The following is an 18,287-nucleotide window of genomic DNA, read 5'->3' on the forward strand; positions in this document are numbered from 1 at the left end:
CAATTTTAAGAAGTCGGGAATGAGAATTATCTATTTTAAAATAATTATTTAAAATTATAAGGCGATCTTGCTATTACAGTTCATTTTTAAAGAAGACGCTGTGTTACTCTTTGTTAGCATATTCAACCATCAAATTGTTGGTACAGTTCTATGCAATGAGTTCTGAGTAATATTCCTAACATGATGTTATGTGAGACTGGCGTTAGAAATGCACATCTTGTAGAGTAGAATATGGAGCCCAGAATATGAAAGATGACATTGCCAGCAAGGCAGAATCAGCACATCCTAGGATTAAAAGTACAGATTTTGCATATCATACTTGAATTGAAATTCTGCTACTGTCAGTACAACACATGTATCCTGTTGCAAGTTACAATTTAAAAGCATTAGTTTGAAAAGGAGTAGGAAAAAAATTCATGTGTTTTGTCATTTGTAAAACAGATCCACATGCTTCAATGATATTCCTCAGTTTTTCAGTTTTAAGTGCAGTCTACTGATTTTGTAGTAGAAAAGTTGAGGTCTTTTTCTCTTATATTTTCTCAACACCAATTCCCATCCTAGATTCTACACCCTTCCTCCTAATTTGTCATATTATGCTTTTTGGGTGGAATCAATATTCACTGTTTACATTATTATAGGACCCTGAGACTGTTTTTTTTTCCAAAGATATTCCCATACATACATACAAGAGCTGGGGTACAGACCAGAAGTGCGGGGGGTGAGAGGATTCACCAGGGACAGAGTAGGGAACAGAACAGGCAGGCAGACTGAAATGCACTGCTGAGGGGAGTAGCACGCGAGCCAGGAGAGGTCTGCTGTGACATGTGGGTAGCTTCCCTGCCAGCTGGGGGATGGAATTCACGCTTTATAGGCTGCGGTCAGCTTCACAGCAATGCACTCAATCCCCTATGCCACCTGGAGGCCCTCAAGACCCTGAGACTATTTATCCTTCGCATATCCATTTATGATTTATATCCTGGGATGCTTAATTATTCACACTCTCAAACATTTGCGCTACCAACTGATTATATATGTTTAAAGGCTTTTTAATTTGCTTTTAAAATTGCTGGATTATTACTCTTAAAATTGGTGAAGGTAGGCTTGTTTTATTTACACTATTAGCTCCATAGCCAAAAGCTATTCAGGTTTACTTCTGTTCAAAAAAGTGGTTAAAACACACAGTGTGACTTAAATGATACTGATTTTCCTCAGTAGCTCAATAGGATTTGACATTTTTAACAATGATACATCACTAGAATAAAAGAATAATGTCCCAAAGTATTTACTTTGCTAATATTCCCCGAGTAAGGGGAAATCGGTACCATTACAATCACACCTCATATTTTGGCACTAAAATTTTTCCCGCATCCCTCTTCTCTTCCCCATTTTCCCCGACTTCCCTGATGGGGATGGAGTTCCTGAAAAAGTAGGTTGGTTCGTGAAAAGGGTTACTGGAGCTTGATATGTTATCAATACTTTGATTACCTATGGACCGAGTATTTCTTGGGTATGTTTTCAGGTTTCAGGTTCAAATTCTTTCCCCAGAGAAAGTAATTTTGTTCAATCAAATCTGCAGAATTCCCTGGTTCAGACAATGCACATGAACAAATACTTGCTGAAGATGACTATAATGACTTCTCAAACCTTCAGGTCTGACTATTTATACTGGAATTAAAGCTTTAACAAATACTAAAAATTGAAGTACAAACTCACTTAGGAAGATTTTGAATGTCAGTAAGAAATGCCTCTAATATGGTGACCACCACCCCTTCTATTAAAGAAGCTCTCATTTGAGAAGCTACCATGTTTTGGAGACTGTGTAGCTATTCCATATCCTGCACTGTTGGAAGGTGATGCATTATTCCTGTCCTGGCTTCTGTTCAATATGCTTGGTATTCTTGCATGAAGCATACTGTGAAATGTAACATCATATTCATACTGTTATTTCATTTGGTGTATTTTTTTCTTGGAACTTCATGAATGTTGAATTTATAGTGAATGTCAGGTTCTGGCAATGTAACTTCAAGTTATTTTCAAGTGCCATAACTGCATAGGGCTTCATTTCCCAGGCATGGAGGTTGGTATTATCAATAAACATAGGGAGTATACCAAATTTCACTGCTTTTCTTGCTCAGAATTGTACTGGTAGGCACCATCTTCCCTGAAGGAAAAATCATCTGTGCTGAAAATCAGGGCCCTGGGAGAGTCCTGTTCTAATTGCCTGGCCAGTGTAGTTTTTCCCTGAGCCTGGGAGGCCTTGCAAGAGGTGAGATGTTTTCTAAAGCAGTCTCCTACGTGGTGGTGATGGTGATGGTTGTGGTTGGGGCAGTGGGGGAGGGTGCCTGATGGTCCACCAAGGCTGATGCTTCTGCTTCTGATGGAGGCTCAGCCTCCCAATGGATTCAAGAAAACCCTCCTCCATGGGGTAGGGTTGGCTGCCATAGCCCAGGTCTTCTTTCCCTAAGTCAGGGTCTTGGCCAAAGCTGTTGTTTTTGTGGCTCTCTAGCCATGTGATTGGGTCTTTATAATATTGAAGTAAGTTTCTTCTTTTCCCATGTCTTAGTTAGAGTTTTTATCATAGATGGGTACTGAATCTTATGAAATGCCTTCTCTGTATCTATTGATATTTTCAGTTGTTATTATTGCTTAAATTTTAATTTGGTTGATGCTCCCTCTATTGTCAGTGTTTCCTCTCAATTCCTTAATTCTATTTTATTTTTCTGCTCCTGCTTTTTCATTTTCAAGGTGTGTCATTTATGTTGTTTGATGATGGGAGCTAAAACTTTTCTCATTATATTAACAGCCTTCCCCCTGTTCTTTCTTTCTTTGTTCGTTTATTTGCTTAAGTGGCAAGATAATATTTTGTGATATAAGAACTTTCTCCCTCCCTGTAAATTTTGTCAGTCTGATGTATTTTGAAATTTACCTTCATACTATGGAGATGGTTGACATGCAGCCAACTGCAGATAAAATAAGGGTCAGTTTTAATTTTTATTATTTTCAAAAATATTTATTTATGTATACAAAGGTTGGGGTGTAGGCCAGAGGTTTGGGGTGGGGGTGAGAGGATTCAGCAGAGACAGAGTGGGGGGCAGAACAGATGTATTGAGTGCAAGACAGGGGAGTTCTGCTGCGCCATGTGGGTAGCTCCCTGGCCACGGATGGAACTCAGGCTGCAGTAGCTGCCAATAGCTTCATAGTGCTGAGACTTAATCCCTTGCACCACCAGGGAGGCCCAAGCGTCAGTTTCTAACTTACAAAATCTGGCAAAGAGAAACAGGGTGGAAGACTCCATTAGCAGTTACAGCCGGTTCCTTCTGTGTTAAGACTGCTTTATCTCTGCTGGACTTGGGAGGATGGAGAGAATCAAAGGGAAAGTGAGAAGGTAGTCTTAATTATACTCAGTTGTAGATTTTGCATGGAGGAGGAAAGTGAGAGAATCCCTCGCTACATTTGTGGGAACAGGAAAGGACTCCTACAGAAGAATTAAAACTCATAGGTAAACATATACATCAAAACAACACTGGCGCGGCTTCCTTGCCCCTCCCTGGCCTGGTTCCACTGGCCTGTGAGTCCCACTTCATTTCTGTTCCTTTTTTCCTCAATAAACTTTTTCTTTTTCTCTCAAAAAAAGAAAGAAAGAAAGAAAGAAAGAAAGAAAGAAAGAAAGAAAGAAAGAAAGAAAGAAAGAAAGAAAGAAAGAAAGAAAGAAAGAAAGAAAGAAAGAAAGAAAGAAAGAAAGAAAGAAAGAAAGAAAAAACACTGGCTGTGATCTTACCAGCTGCTGATTTAGGGTTCTTCGCATTTGGATGATTATAAGGTACAGAAAGAGGGGGAAGGCAAGAGAGAGGGACAGGGTTAGTTTCTTCTAGACTCATTATAATCTAGAGATTCCTATCTTGACAACAGATTTGTATATTTCTGGGTTAATACAGATCATTTGATTATGATAATGTACAGACTATTATTATCTTAAAATACTAACAAAGACAACCAAATATCTTAATACATAAAGATAACTTTCCTGGAATTTGCCTGGTTTCATTATGCATTTATAGTTGCTTTCAAGTCACTTTACAATAAATGAAAGTAACAGTTTTGAAAGTGCAGAGATTCACAAGGGTTCACTTCTAGTAAAACCTAATCTGAACAAAATATACTAATCAAGTTCCTTATGAGGTTGAAATGTGACTTCATTTCTAACTTGCCAAATAGCCTAATTTAAAAAAATAGCACTGGGCCTCCCCTGGTGGCACAGCGGTTGAGCACTGGGCTGTGAAGCTGCCCGCAGCCTCTTCAGCGCCGATTCAATCGCTGGCCACCGGTGAGGGTCCCACATGGCGCACAGACTTCTCCTGCCACCCGCTGCTCCCTCAGCAGTGTATTTCGTCACTTTGCCTGTTCTGTTCCCTGCTCTGGCTCTGGTGAATTCTCTCACCCACCCGCGCTTCTGACTGTCCCCAGTGCTTGTGTAAATAAATAAATAAATAAATCTTAAAAAAAAAGCATTGCACAAATAAAGATTCTTGTTATACTTCCTAGTAATGTCTTTCATTTACATCTATTAAAAATCATATCTCAAGGGTAAAAAAAATATGCAAACATGCTTTGACCTTATTTCTTGTGTTGTTTTGCTTCCATTTCTCTTAGAGTTTATTTCGCTAATCCAAGCACTAACTCTTAGCACCACAGCTGCTGCCCCTACTGTTCCAATGAAAGTTCTTTTTTTCCAGGTCATCAGTATTTCTTTACTGTTTGTTAAACCCATGCATCCTTCTCTGTCCTTAATCTAACTTCATCTCCCATTAACATCTGACACTATTTGTTCATGGATACCTGAATATTTTTCCTCTTTTTCCTTTTTATTTTTAGTCATATATTCTTGGGTCATTTCCTTTTGCTCTTAAGATCTCTTAATTCTTCTTTCCTTGAATATTGCCAATTTTTTGACTTATGTCTTCAGTTCTTTTTTCTTTTCATTTATTACCATATTCTTCCTAAGAAATATCATTTATTTTCAAAACTCTATCATCCATATGCTGATCATTGCCAAGTGGTATAGCTTTAGTTTCTGGAATTCCAGAACTTTGTTTTCTCCTGTTTACTGGACATTCCACAAGGATTTCCTATAGTCTCTCACAAACCATCTACCCCAAACTGAACTTATGCTTTCCCACAAGCCCATTTCTTCCAAGCTCTTCTCTTGGTGATGTGTACTCCAAGCCATCCAGTGACTGAGATAAAGTCCTGGAGGTTCCACTTCACCTATTTTCTCCCTGAATTCCCATCTATATTGCTGTGCTTGTGCTACTACAATCTGAGTGGCTTGAACACCAGAAATTTATTTTCTCATATTTCTTTAGGCTGGTAATTCCAAGATCAAGTTGGTGGCAAATTAAGCTTCTGGTGAAGACTTCCTCCTTGCTTGCAGATGGCTGCTATCTAACTGTGTCCTCAATGGCAGTGCAGCTTGGGGTGTGTGGAGAAGGCAGGGAGAGGGAGAGAAAGGGAGCATTCTAGTGTATCTTCCTATAAGGACATTATTCCTATCAGATCAGGACTCATCCGTATGACCTAATTTTACCTTACTTCCTTAGAGGTTCCGTCTCCAAATCAAGCCATACTGAGGGTTAGGGCTTCAACATACATTTTGAAGGGGACATAGACTATCAGTCTGTGACATCATCCATCAATCATCAAGGACTTTTTTTTTTAAAAAAAAAAGATTTATTTTATTTATACAAGAACCGGGGTACAGGCCAGATGCACAGGAGGGTGAGAGGATTCACCAGAGACAGGGTGGGGAACAGAACAGGCAGACTGACAAAATATACTGCTGAGGGGAGCAGTGGGTGAAACAGGAGAGATCTGCTCGCTATGCGGGTTGCTCCGAGGCCGGCGGGGATCAAACCAGCACTGTAGAGGCTGTGGACAGCTTCACAGTGCTGCGCCCAAATGCCTGCGCCCCCAGGGAGGTCCAATCACCAAGGGCTTTTGAGTCTTCCTAGTAAATGTTATTTAATACATGTTTCAATTACTGCTGTTGTTAATTTAGTTCTGGATACCATTGTGTTTTACCCTATTTGTAAACACAAATATCCTTACTTGTCTGTTTTGTCTCTCCCTGTCCCACCTAGTCCCTGTGCAACAGCTAGAGTGTCATTTCTCAAATGCAAATCTGTGTTTATTACTCTTCTCTTGAGCCTTTTCTATGCCCACCCATTATTGTCACGATAAAGCCCAGAATCCTTATTGGCTCACAAGGCCCTTTGTAAATTGGGCCTTAATTTCCAACCTAGTCTAATATTTCACTCTTTTGCTCCAGCTTAAAGCAACCACAGTTCTCCTAAAAGATCACACCTCCTCCTCCCTCTTCCAGACTTTAGCTCTTATTGCTCTTTCTGTAGGAGCAGGAGTTTGACTGTTCCTTTCTCTCATTTCTCTTTCCTCCCAACAACACCAGAGTCTGGTGTTGGTATTTCCTTATTTCTCAAATCTCAGTGTTTACACTGTTTTGTTTGGAAAGTTTTTCCTACCCTTTAAGGCTGGTGTCCTTCCTTTACTTACCCAGAGTCTAGCTCAGTGTCTGGAACACTTCCAGTCTTCAATAATTACACTCTTTAAAAATGAATGATCTCGACTCACTTTTAGACAGCTTAACCAGTCAATAAAATTCTTGTGTTCTGGTTACATTTTCTTCCACCTTTGAAGGAAAACAAGCTACATCCATACTGTATCAGTGTGCTTTATTTCTTATTCTATAATGAAACTTTGTTATAAAACAAGTAATGTATTATGTAAGCCATCCTTCTAATTATTTCTATAATATCTGTCGAATTTGGAAAAAAATATTTATGTCCGTCATTCACAAAGTTTTTCCTTCCTTTAGGAAGTGTTTACATACACATCCCTCAGCCTGGCATGTGGAGTCCCTAACAGTATGTTACAGTCTCCCTCACTGCGCTGTGCTCCTATTCTATCTGTTTATATCTTATCTCTCCTTCAAGGAATATTTGATTTCCTGATGCCTTTTATGAAGGAAATATTGATCCCTTCAAACAGATTTTAACTATTCTTTCATTTGAACTTCTATTTAGTGCTCTTATGACCTTGAAACTACTGAACAAATTATCATTTGCACACTTGAAAATATCCTCTCCATTTTCCTAGGCTGAAGATTCAAGAGAGAAATGTGTTTTACTTTTCTTTTTTATCCTTTCAAGATCTTAGTAAAGTAACTCTCACATAACATATATAACATTTTTTTTATTTTGGTATTAGAATTATTTTTGCATAAAATGTAATATTAAGGGAAGGTTATAGAACCAATGTGAAAGCTACAGGAAGAAATGTTTCTGGTTCTGTATTTCTCTAAGCTTTAGATTTCTCTTTTATGGGAATGTGGATGATAATGATACATGCCTTATAAGATTATTGTGTGAGTTAAATGAGATCACTTGCCAGGCAGCAAGTGATCAGTAAATGGCAGTTGTTGTCATTACCTTGCTTCATAGATCTTTCTAATAGAGCTGTCCAAAGATGAAAAAGTCTGCTATATGATTCTTCCGTCTTTCCCCAGGGATATTTATTTTTTTATTCTACTTATATTTATGGAGGTTTATAATATGCCAGGTCTGTGCTAAGGACTAGCAATCCTCTTCTTTGAATAAATACCAGATATAGTTCCTGCCTTCACAGAACTCACAGTCTGGAGTGGGATACAATATTTATTTATTTATTTATTTATTTATTTATTTTTTGGGATACAATATTTATATAGAAAATAGGGAAGGGTAGGTAATTGACTCTGCAGGAGTATGATTTAGGGAGCCTTGAGCTAGTGAGGGATGGTATCCTTAATATATTCAAAATATGGTTGCCCCCTCCCTGCTTCCCTAGCAGAAAGTACTTTAGGGGGTAGTTTTATCAGGGCTGGGACTGGGGTGAGGCAAGTGAAGTACTTTTCTCAGATGCAAAATCTAAGGGAGCACATAAAGACTGATATTTTTTGTCAATTCCTACTGAAACTTTAAAATATATATATATATATTTATTTTTTACATCATTGTTCATTTTTAAACAATGTTTGCTCCCTCCCCAGGTGTAGTCCCCATAGAATTTCCTTCAATGCACCTGTGCATAAATGATATTTTAATGCAATATTTAAGGAATTGAAATTCAAAATAATCTATTGTGAACAAAATATGACAATTTTGAATAAAAATAGGCATAGTAGCAATGCTTTGCTGAACCAGTGTGAAGCCTTATGCAAAAGGAGAAAGGAAATAAATGAGCCTTAACTTTGGGTTTGATTAAATAAATCCCTTCCTACCCAGAGATTCATATGAAAAATAACTCTATCCAGCAGAGGGCAGTCACACCTAAGTAAATGTCAGAGGCTTGGTCATGTCGACGTCGTCGTCGTCGTCATCATCATCATCAAATTCTTGTGATTATTTTATTTAAAGATTTATTTATTTATGTATACAACAGTGGGTACAGTCAGAAGCGCGGGAGGGTGAGAGAATTCACCAGAGCCAGAGCGGGGAGCAGAGCAGGCAGAAGGACCGGAGTACACTGCTGAGGGGAGCAGTGGGCGGCAGGAGAGGTCTGCGCGCCATGTGGGTCCCTCCTCCGGTGGCCGGGGAGCAGCCGGGGATCGAACCGGCACTGCAGAGGCTGCGGGCAGCTTCGCAACCAAGTGCTCAACCGCTGCGCCACCGGGGAGGCACTCTTGCGATTATTTTAAAAGTTAAGTTTTTGAAATGAAGGAGGATGTGCTGTGAGTTGGAGGACAGCAAACTCTTCTAAACTATTATAACAAGCTGTCTTTTTAAATATATTTTTTGCAAATTTAATTTGAATGGTAACCAAATCCAGGACTTAGAAGCCATGCGATAAAGAGTGTTTTGTAAGTTTTGAAAGCAATAGTTAATATTTGACTGTTTTTCTCTTTGTTCCTGCTTGTCATTATCTCAATATTAGGATGAGGGATTTGGAAGGGAAGTTGGACATCATGAAGAGAGAGATCATTTGCTAGATAAGGAAACAGATGAGTGAGGCTGACTTACTTATTTGTTAGTTCATTTATTTATTCAGTCATTGTTTTATTTGTTCAAGGATTCACAAGTGCAAACATATATATTTTTTTTCCCACCACATGACAGGATACCAGCATGGATACAAAGAGTAACATAAATTGTAGTTATCATTTTTGATGAATGACTACTCAAGAGTAGAAAAGACTGACAGAAATAGATAGTTCAGATACTTGGGTAAGACCTCCTCTAAGGAACAACTGATATGTTTTCATTTGTCCAGTTCATGGTATGAATACTTTCAGTATCTAAGACATGCGGCTTAGTACTTTGTTTTATTTGACTGTGGCTTTGGCATGAAGGCTACTCCTTATTAAACTTTATAAAGTTTTCAGATTTAGGTCAATGAGGACATCTATCAAATATGTCCCCATTTTGTTCCCCAAATACATTTATTGATAACTATCTGAAAATTGAGATGGAAAGGCAGAGGCCTGGAGAAATCATCTAAGTATGTAGTTTATAAATTATGCTAGGAGGGCCTCCCTGGTGGTGCATGGGGTTAAGACACAGCCTATGAAGCTGTCTGCAGCCACTGCAGCATGAGTTCAAGCCCCGGCCAGCCAGGGAGCAACCCACATGGCTCAGCAGACCTATCCTGACTTGCCTGCTGCTCCCCTCAGCAGTGCATTTCAGTAGATCTGCCTGTTCTGCTCCCCACTCTCTCTAGTGAATCCTCTCACCCCCACACCTCTGGCCTGTACCCCAGTTCTTGTATGCATAAATAAATCAATCTTTAAAAAAGGTATGCTAGGAAATTCTAAGGCAGTGTTTCTCACATTTTATCAGATACTTTGGGGTACTTATTAAAATTTTTGTTTCCTTCTCTGAGAATTATAGAATTAGATGCTGAAGATAAGTATAGGGGTGGGGGAGCCTGCAGTACCTGAGAACTGCAGGTGATTCTTAGGCATATCACCCAGGGGTGCTCACCTTTTCTGTTCAGCTCACATACCTCCAACCAGAACACCAGAATTGTAAATTTCTTGATGTCTGGAGTTTTTATCTTTTGTGTGCACTGCTGTATCTAAAGGTGCTAAGTTAACAATTTACAATTTACTTTGGGTAGAGTACCCAATGAACTATGTTTTTGGGTCTTAAGTTTCCATTTCATTCTGGTAATAATTGGCAAAGCACAAGAATCACCCCGGCATTTATTCTAGCAGAGGTTGTGACTTCCAAATGTTCCAATTGTGACTTCAAAGTGATGAATTTGAGTTTTAGTCCAGCTATCTTACTGGCTGTGTCTGACACTCTTGATTCAAATTAAAGCACAAAGGTATTGTGTATATTACATTTTCATTACCCATGTGCTCAATTCTACTTCTGTCCATCAGTCTGTCCTTCCTTCCTTCCTTCCTTCCTTCCTTCCTTCCTTCCTTCCTTCCTTCCTTCCTTCCTTCCTTCCTTCCTTCCCTCCTTCCATCCTCTATGTGGTCAGAGGATGCCTTCAAATAAGGAGATACTGCAGTAAGCTATGGTGGTAAATGGGAACTGTCTGCAAGTGACTTCTGGGTGGGTGGAGGGGAAACATACAGGGTTTTGGGAGGATATCTGTATGCATGTGCTTGATTTCTTCTGGTTAGGGATCAAAACAGTAGCTACTTTCTGACAAACACAGGTAAAGTTTTGTTTGTTTTAGATGTTTTAATTTTGAAGCAGACCAATAAGTTTTCTGAATGTTGTAAAATATTTTGCTAGAATATTTCTTAAATGTAACTCCAAGTACAAATCTAGACAACTTTAAACTCTTAAAACCAAGTAGCAATGTTGATAGTAGGGTTCTAATTCAAGAAATTTTTATCATATATGCAGTGGTATAAATCTGTTTTTGCTTTTGTGCTTATTCTTTCTGGGATCCTATATTTATCTTACAGTACTTTCTGGCCACGAAACATAATACTGGTGAAGGTGTGACTGTCCCTTGCCTTTCAGTGCTATCAGAATCTATTTAGTATTTCCTAGTATTAAAGTACTTTATTCTTATCTGTTATTTTTGGTTCTACTGCCTGAAAGCCAACTCTTAAGAATAACTCTAGATGCAGAATGGCAAAATAAATGTATTCTTGTTCGCATTATATGAAATGTCTCTATTCCTTATACTGCAGTGTTTTGCTACATATCATTATTCAGTTGGAATCCCTTGACTCTCTAAGAAAGGCTAAGCCAGATAAGAAGCCTTAAATATGATCTTATTTTCTACATTAAAAAACTAATTTTCAGAGCAGCAATTTTTATGAAGCCAGTAGTCAGATTATTTCCTTTATCTCTAAGTGTTTCCCAGATGGAGCAGCCTATATAATAGTGTATTATGCAGCTTGAGTTGGATGTACATCAAAACCATTAGCTTACTTTAAAAGTTCCATTGGGAAGATAAAACTAGAATCAAGATTAAATTTACTCTTTGAAGAAAAATTCCAACAAGGTAAATGCAAATATGTGGGGAAAGTCTTCTTAGAAAAATTATTTTTATTTTATTTAATATTCTTGGGTTTCTGTTAATCTTTTTTTTTGAAATTAGAATTTCTGCAGTGCTTTAATCAGGAATTTTTAGAAGTTCCAGGATGCCCTATACTCCCAAAACCTTTCTCAGTCTCTTACTAAGTTGTCTTGGTTAAGTTACAGCTTTCTTAAGTTGAAATAGAAATAACAGTTTCTATCATTTAGTAACTGGGATAGAAACTACTATTTTTTCATCAAACTTGCCATTTACTCTTCTTCCTGAGTACTCAGTGAGGCTACATTTGCCAGTCAGCCTTGAAGTCAAGGATGTACACGAGACTCAGTTCTAGCGAGTGAAATGGGCTTCTGTTAGATAACCTAAAGCAGAGAATTGGTGATGGTATAAGTTTCTTTCATCACTTAATAAATATTAATTAGGATATGAAATTGGGGGAGAATATTTATTCTCAGGCCTCCCTCTTTTACATATGACATCTTGCCTATTATTAGACTAACAAGTGCTTTTTTATTCATTAAAACTGCCAGTAACCAAGCTATTAGAAAGTGACACTGGACAGAGGGGTAGGTGGACTTGGACAATGTCAAGATTTTTTCATTGCCTCCTTTTGACTTTTCTCCAGGTATCAGCTCTAGTCTTTTCTTGAGTAGACTTTTTCCATATAGCAGGAGATAGGGCTGTTGATAGTTCCCAAGATTGACATCTTTAATTTCCCATGCTGAAGAGAATTTGTCTTAATGTACATAGTTTCAAGTAGTTATGAAACACAAACACAACCCTTCCCAAATTGAATGCAGATACTCATTAATTTAGTGTGGGGCCCCTCTGCCTTGTGCAAGGAGTGGGTTCTCTCTCTTAGTAACTACCATGTCTACATATGCTTTACCTGAGCCTGTACATACGTAATCTCTAATTGGAGCACTTTTGCAAGAAAGGTCTTATTATTTGTTGTCCAGATCAGACTTAGGTTAAATCACCCAAAGCCAGACCTTGGATTTGAACCCCAAGTCTTTCAGTGCTCTTTCTTCTGTACCATGTTGCTCTGCTAATTTTTTTTTCTCTACATGATATTTATAATACATTTTGGTCACTGACATGCACTTTTGCCTGAGGTTCCTGCAGATTTCATCATATTTATTTATTTATACATATAAGAACTGGGGTACAGGCCAGAGGTGTGGGTGGTGAGAGGGTTCACCAGAGACAGAGTGGGCAGAACAGGCAGATCCACTGACATACACTGCTGAGGGGAGAAGCGGTAGAGACAGGAGAGGTCTGCTGCACCGTGTGGGTCACCTCCCTGGCCAGGGATGGCACTCCTGTGCTGCAGTGGCAGTGAATAGCTCCATAGTGCTGATGCTTAACCCCTTGTGCCACCGGGGTGGCCTCCAATTTCATCATATTAGTTTTATCCAAAAACAGAAGGAAGGAATTCATTTAAACTTTTTTTATAACTTATGGAAGTGGTAAAATACTCAAGTATTACTCAGATAGTTTTTACTTATAATGATTGACTAGTCACACCAGCCTCAGTAACCCTTGATATATGAAGGTGTAAGGTCTCAGGTACTTAATTATTTTCCCCTTAATTATTACACTCCATTCTCAAGTAAAGTTTTGTTACTGCATGCTCAATTTTTCTTGATTTTTGTGATGCTGAGTTAAGGTGAGTAAATATTGGAAAAACCAGCACATAGCTGAGGTTTACTCATGGGAGAAAAAGAATAATGGTGGAAAAAAAAGTGGGTGCATAGGTGTCTTTTTGTGGCAGGAGTAGAAAAACATTAGAAAGTCCTATTTTTTTAGTGCAGAACTTTGTATATAGTAAATTCTGAGAAGCTATTTGAAATGAATTAATGCCTTTCAACCACTGTTTTGAAAAAATAAGAGAAGTAATTTAAAAAATATTTTAAGTGAAACTTTGTTATATAAAATGAACTGAAAATTAGATAAGGAGCTCTTGGACATCTGCGTACTTTGCCTCTCTCCTGGTAAAGACATTTAGAAAACCATTGAGAAATTCCAGCTGATGGGGGTATATGCGACTTTTTTTTTAAATTAGAAACATTGTAATTATTTTTCCTGTTATTATAAAAGCAATATATATTTATGTGGGGAAATTACAGGTATAGATAAGTACAGAGAACATATCATAATCTCAGTACCCCAAGATAGCCTCAACTAACAACACTGTTAACGTTTTCCTGTATACTCAGGAAATTTAAAATATGCCAAGGTTTTAATATGGTAATGCCATAGATTCTTGTTTCTGGTTCACTGAAAGTCATTAAGACTCAAACGCGATTATTTGTGCTGTCATAAGTGCATTAAAATATGATTTCCAGGTTATCAAAAAATTGATTTCCCTTTGAGCTTTTTTTCCTTAGGGTTTACTGTTCTCTATTACATCAAAGGTAATGATCTTTCCCCTCATTTTTTACACCTGGGTAAATTCTCTGGCTCTACTGAATTTGGTTCATAAATACCCAAGCAAATAAAAACCTAAATGGTCTAATTAAGTTGTACTGTATTCAACCTCTCTTGTGAGAAAGCTTAGCACTGGTCTCCAAGTCAGGGGTCCATTAAGACCAGGAACAAAATGGCAGACTCTAACTGCTCCTTGGGACTTTGACAAGTCTCTACAGTTTAATAAGAGATCATTGCTCTGGATGAATTCAAATATTTATAGTAATCTGTGGATTCTGTTTAGCCAATTTATTTAGTAAGCATAGGACACTAATAAAATAGGGTTGAAACTGTTGTTTGGGATTAACTGTGAAATTAATTTATCTTTGTTATGCATGACTCTCATTTAGCCAGAGAACTGAGAATTACACTTTTTTTCCTGAGGAAATAACAGTTCTGGTTTGGGGGAGATAGAGGCATTAATGAAAGAAGAGGGGACACAGAATTTCTTAGCAATAGTTTCTCTCCATTCCTACCCCAATTAAGACAGTAAGAGCCCAGGGTCTGCAATAGCAAAGCCAACTTCAGATCACTTACTTGACTTTAAAAAGTGCAAGGCATGTTCTGCTTTATGTTTTAAACTCTCGACCCCTGATCATTATCAGTTAAGAACCATATCAATTACCATAAATATAATTGCATTGCTTTTAATATTATCTAGGAAATCATGCACATTAATAGTGGAGCTTTTTATCTCTGTTGAAGAACAATTACTCCTAAAAATTTATTATGCTGTGAAAAGTACATGATTTTTGTTTCATTTTTGTGTAAAAGAAATCCCAGGGTTGAAGTACATTTAAAAATTGTTTTTGGGAGAAATACATTGAAGAAATATTCTTCAACAACATGATCTTTTAGTGCAGCAGTAATTTTGCATTATAGAAACACAATGTTCTTCAGGATTAATGTACTTATTTCTTGACTGATTATCAGTCTTTATCTGGCAGGGGTGTGATAAGCCCAGTTTGACTACTTATGTGTTTTGTCTTACAAGCTTTATAGTTCTTAAGTTATTTCATTTTGCCTGTGGGCTATAACAGCTTAAGATAATTATTTTAATATCTGGAATTTATAAGAACAGTCTAAATAGAAATTCAGCATTGTTTGCATTATATTTCCACTTAGAAGGTACTGGTTATAATAAGATTAAACTTGTATATGAATTAATCATATTGCCTGTTTCATTTTTCCAGTGAAATTCTATCTTTTGAATAACAGACAAAAGAATACAGCAAATTTATAGATTGTGTAGTAGTGTGGTTGTGCTTGCTTTTATATATTTATTTGTAATATATTCATTGAACAGAGAGAATTTATCATTGAGGGACCACCATGCTGAGGTAATATTTTTAAGGTGCTGAGTTATAAATATGACTATAAATCATCACAGTTGACTTGATTTTATATTTGAATATAGCTACTTAATATCTATGTTGAACATAAATGTCTTCAAGACTGAAAATTAAAAAAAATGAGATTAGATTTGCATAACAAAATGGCCATTTAAAAGCAAACAATTCAGTGGCATTGAATATGTTCACAATGTCATACAACAACTGCTTCTATCTTGTTCCAAAATATTTTCATTACCCCAAATGGAAACCCCCTGCTTGTTAAGAAGTTATGTTTCAGTTCCTTCTCCTCTATACCCTTGGCAATCAGTGATCTGTGTTCTATCACTATCAGTTTATTTATTCTGGGAATTTAATGTAAATGGAATTATACAATCTTTTGTGTCTGATTTATTTTACTTACCATGATATTTTGAGATTCATGCAGCATATAGCATATATCAATATTGCAGCATATAGCATATATCAATACTTCATTCCTTTTTATGACTGTATAATATTCCACTATATGTATATACCACAATTTGTCCATTTATTTATTGAAATGCAGTTGGATTGATGTGTTTTTGTCTATTGTATGAATATGCATGCACATGCATTTATTTGAGTAACTCTTTCCAGTGCTTTTGGTTACATACCTTTGAGTGGAATTACTGGGTATTACAGTAATTTTACACATATTTCTTGAGAATTTTTAACTTAAAATTTTGGACAAATATTTTTAGCAATAGTCTGTGCTTGATTAATCTGATGACTCACTAGGCAAATTAAAGTGAAAAGTAAGTTTATAAAACAAAACAAATTTCCTCCAAATTGAGAACAGAAGTGTATCTTCTAATTAAAAGGGGAAAAATGAATGAGATACGTAATATAATAGAACAATAGTATTCACCTTAAACTGGGCAAATGGGCTTCTAACTGGGCTGCAGTGGACATGGCATTGACTGGATTCCACAGTGAACTCATGCCTGTGGGGTTGCCCTAGGGCTCTGGGGGAAGCAGGGCACTGGAAGGACAGCAGATTGTTCTTACTTCAATTTTTTTGTGCATGTGTGAGGTGACATGATATTCGACCAACAGAATGATGCTGACAAGCTGACTTGCATGATTTGCATCATACTGGATTCATGATTGATTCTGGAGTATGGACTTCTGATGGTCCACTTGGGCTTGAGTCATATATATATAGGTTTGTGTGTATTTTTGTTTTCAACCATGTATATTGGCCATAGTGCCACCTCCAATGTCAGTACATGATAATGGCAGGCATGAGGGATGGTGCCCTTTGCTCTTGGTACTCCCCTCATTAACACCCAGTGTGATTTACTCCACATTTCTGCAGACTCCACACCACTTGTCAGATGTCCTCTAGGCATGATATGCCTATGTCCTTCATGCATTTTTAAAACTTTTGTTCTGTGACATCAGTAGGTCCTTTCAATCCATGTCTTCTCTTTCCTCCAATCACTACAGTGACACTGTGCTCGTTCATATTGGTCATAAGCTGTGTCAGACAAGGGATGACAATTTCTTGTATGTATGGATCCACTTTTCTTGCAGGATCCCATGCTTTCTTCCATATAGGTGGCAGTGTGTGGAAGGCAAGTGTGTGGTTTACACAGAGAGAGTTCATCTTCTAAGAATGCAGTGACTACAGAGAAGGCGTGTTGTTCTATGTTTATGCTATAAATTTTTGAATGATTACTATGGCCAGGAAACAGATTATTTTTCACTATTTCCCTTATTTCTCTGGACAGATCTTTTGCTTATGGTCTTCACCAATGAAGCATAGTAACAACCTTTAAGAGAAACCATCACAAGTCAGCTTCATGAGCAGTATAATGGATGATGTAGGAGTAATGAAAAAACTAGTGTTATATAAATTCTCTTAGGGAACCCCAAAGGTAGGAAGATCTGCTTTTTCAGTAGAAAAAAAGATCGAGGGCATCATGAATAAGAGTGGGGCAATGTTTTCTCATGGTGGGAGTTAGATCCCACCTGCCTATTCTGATCCCAGCTCGGTCTTTGGTGAATCCTCTCACCTTCCTGCTCCTCTGGCCTGTACCCCAGCTCTTGTATAAATAAATTTAAGAAAATAAAAAATACCATCTCCTTCCTCAAACTATGAAAACATGAATATAAATCAAATTGCTGTATACGTTCACCTTATCAGCATAGGCTTTAATGAGGCCACAACACAGCTAAGGACATAATGAGTAAAATCTTTCTTCAGACCTCTGAATAGTCCAATTTCTTTGCTACTATTTCTATTTCTGCTGGGACACAGCGTAACCTCCAAGATCATGTTACCCAGGGACTGAACAGACTCTGTACTTGCAGGAATCGTTATGGTGGCTGAGGCCACATCTGCTATGACTCTGGTTCTATAGTTAATCTTCCCCCTTGGGGAACGGTAAATCTTCCTCCCGGGGCACACCTGCACCCTCCTCTCGGACTCACAAACCCAGGGGCAGGACGTGTGCCCCAAGACGCCCTAGACGAAGGGGCGGTGTCACCGTCAGGGAGGGCAACTCCTGTAAGCCACAGACAGACGGCGCCCGCGGCGTCCTCCAAAACTACAGGCAGACAGGCCTGCGGGGAAATCCCTTAGCAACCCAGCACCAATCAAAGGGGAAGAGTCCTCACCTGGCTCAGCAGCGCGCGCTCTGCACACGGCCGGAGCCTAACCCCGCCCACAGGACGCTTCTTTTTCTTCTTCTTCTTCTTCTTCTTCTTCTTCTTCTTCTTCTTCTTCTTCTTCTTCTTCTTCTTCTTCTTCTTCTTCTTCTTCTTCTTCTTCTTCTTCTTCTTCTTCTTCTTCTTCTTCTTTCTTCTTCTTCTTCTTCTTCTTCTTCTTTCTTCTTCTTCTTCTTCTTCTTCTTCTTCTTCTTCTTTCTTTCTTCTTCTTCT

At 38.0% G+C, this 18,287-nt stretch overlaps 1 pseudogene; it reads right to left on the bottom strand.

Annotated features, from left to right (window-relative positions):
• Positions 1–1,731: 1,731 nt before the first annotated feature.
• On the bottom strand, positions 1,732–2,449 carry LOC119246917 (NEDD4-binding protein 2-like 1; annotated as a pseudogene).
• Positions 2,450–18,287: the final 15,838 nt, after the last annotated feature.

Source organism: Talpa occidentalis, unplaced genomic scaffold (genome assembly GCF_014898055.3).
Source record: "Talpa occidentalis isolate TD23 unplaced genomic scaffold, MPIMG_talOcc4v2.1 talOcc4.1572, whole genome shotgun sequence".
NCBI classification, from domain to species: Eukaryota; Metazoa; Chordata; class Mammalia; order Eulipotyphla; family Talpidae; genus Talpa; species Talpa occidentalis.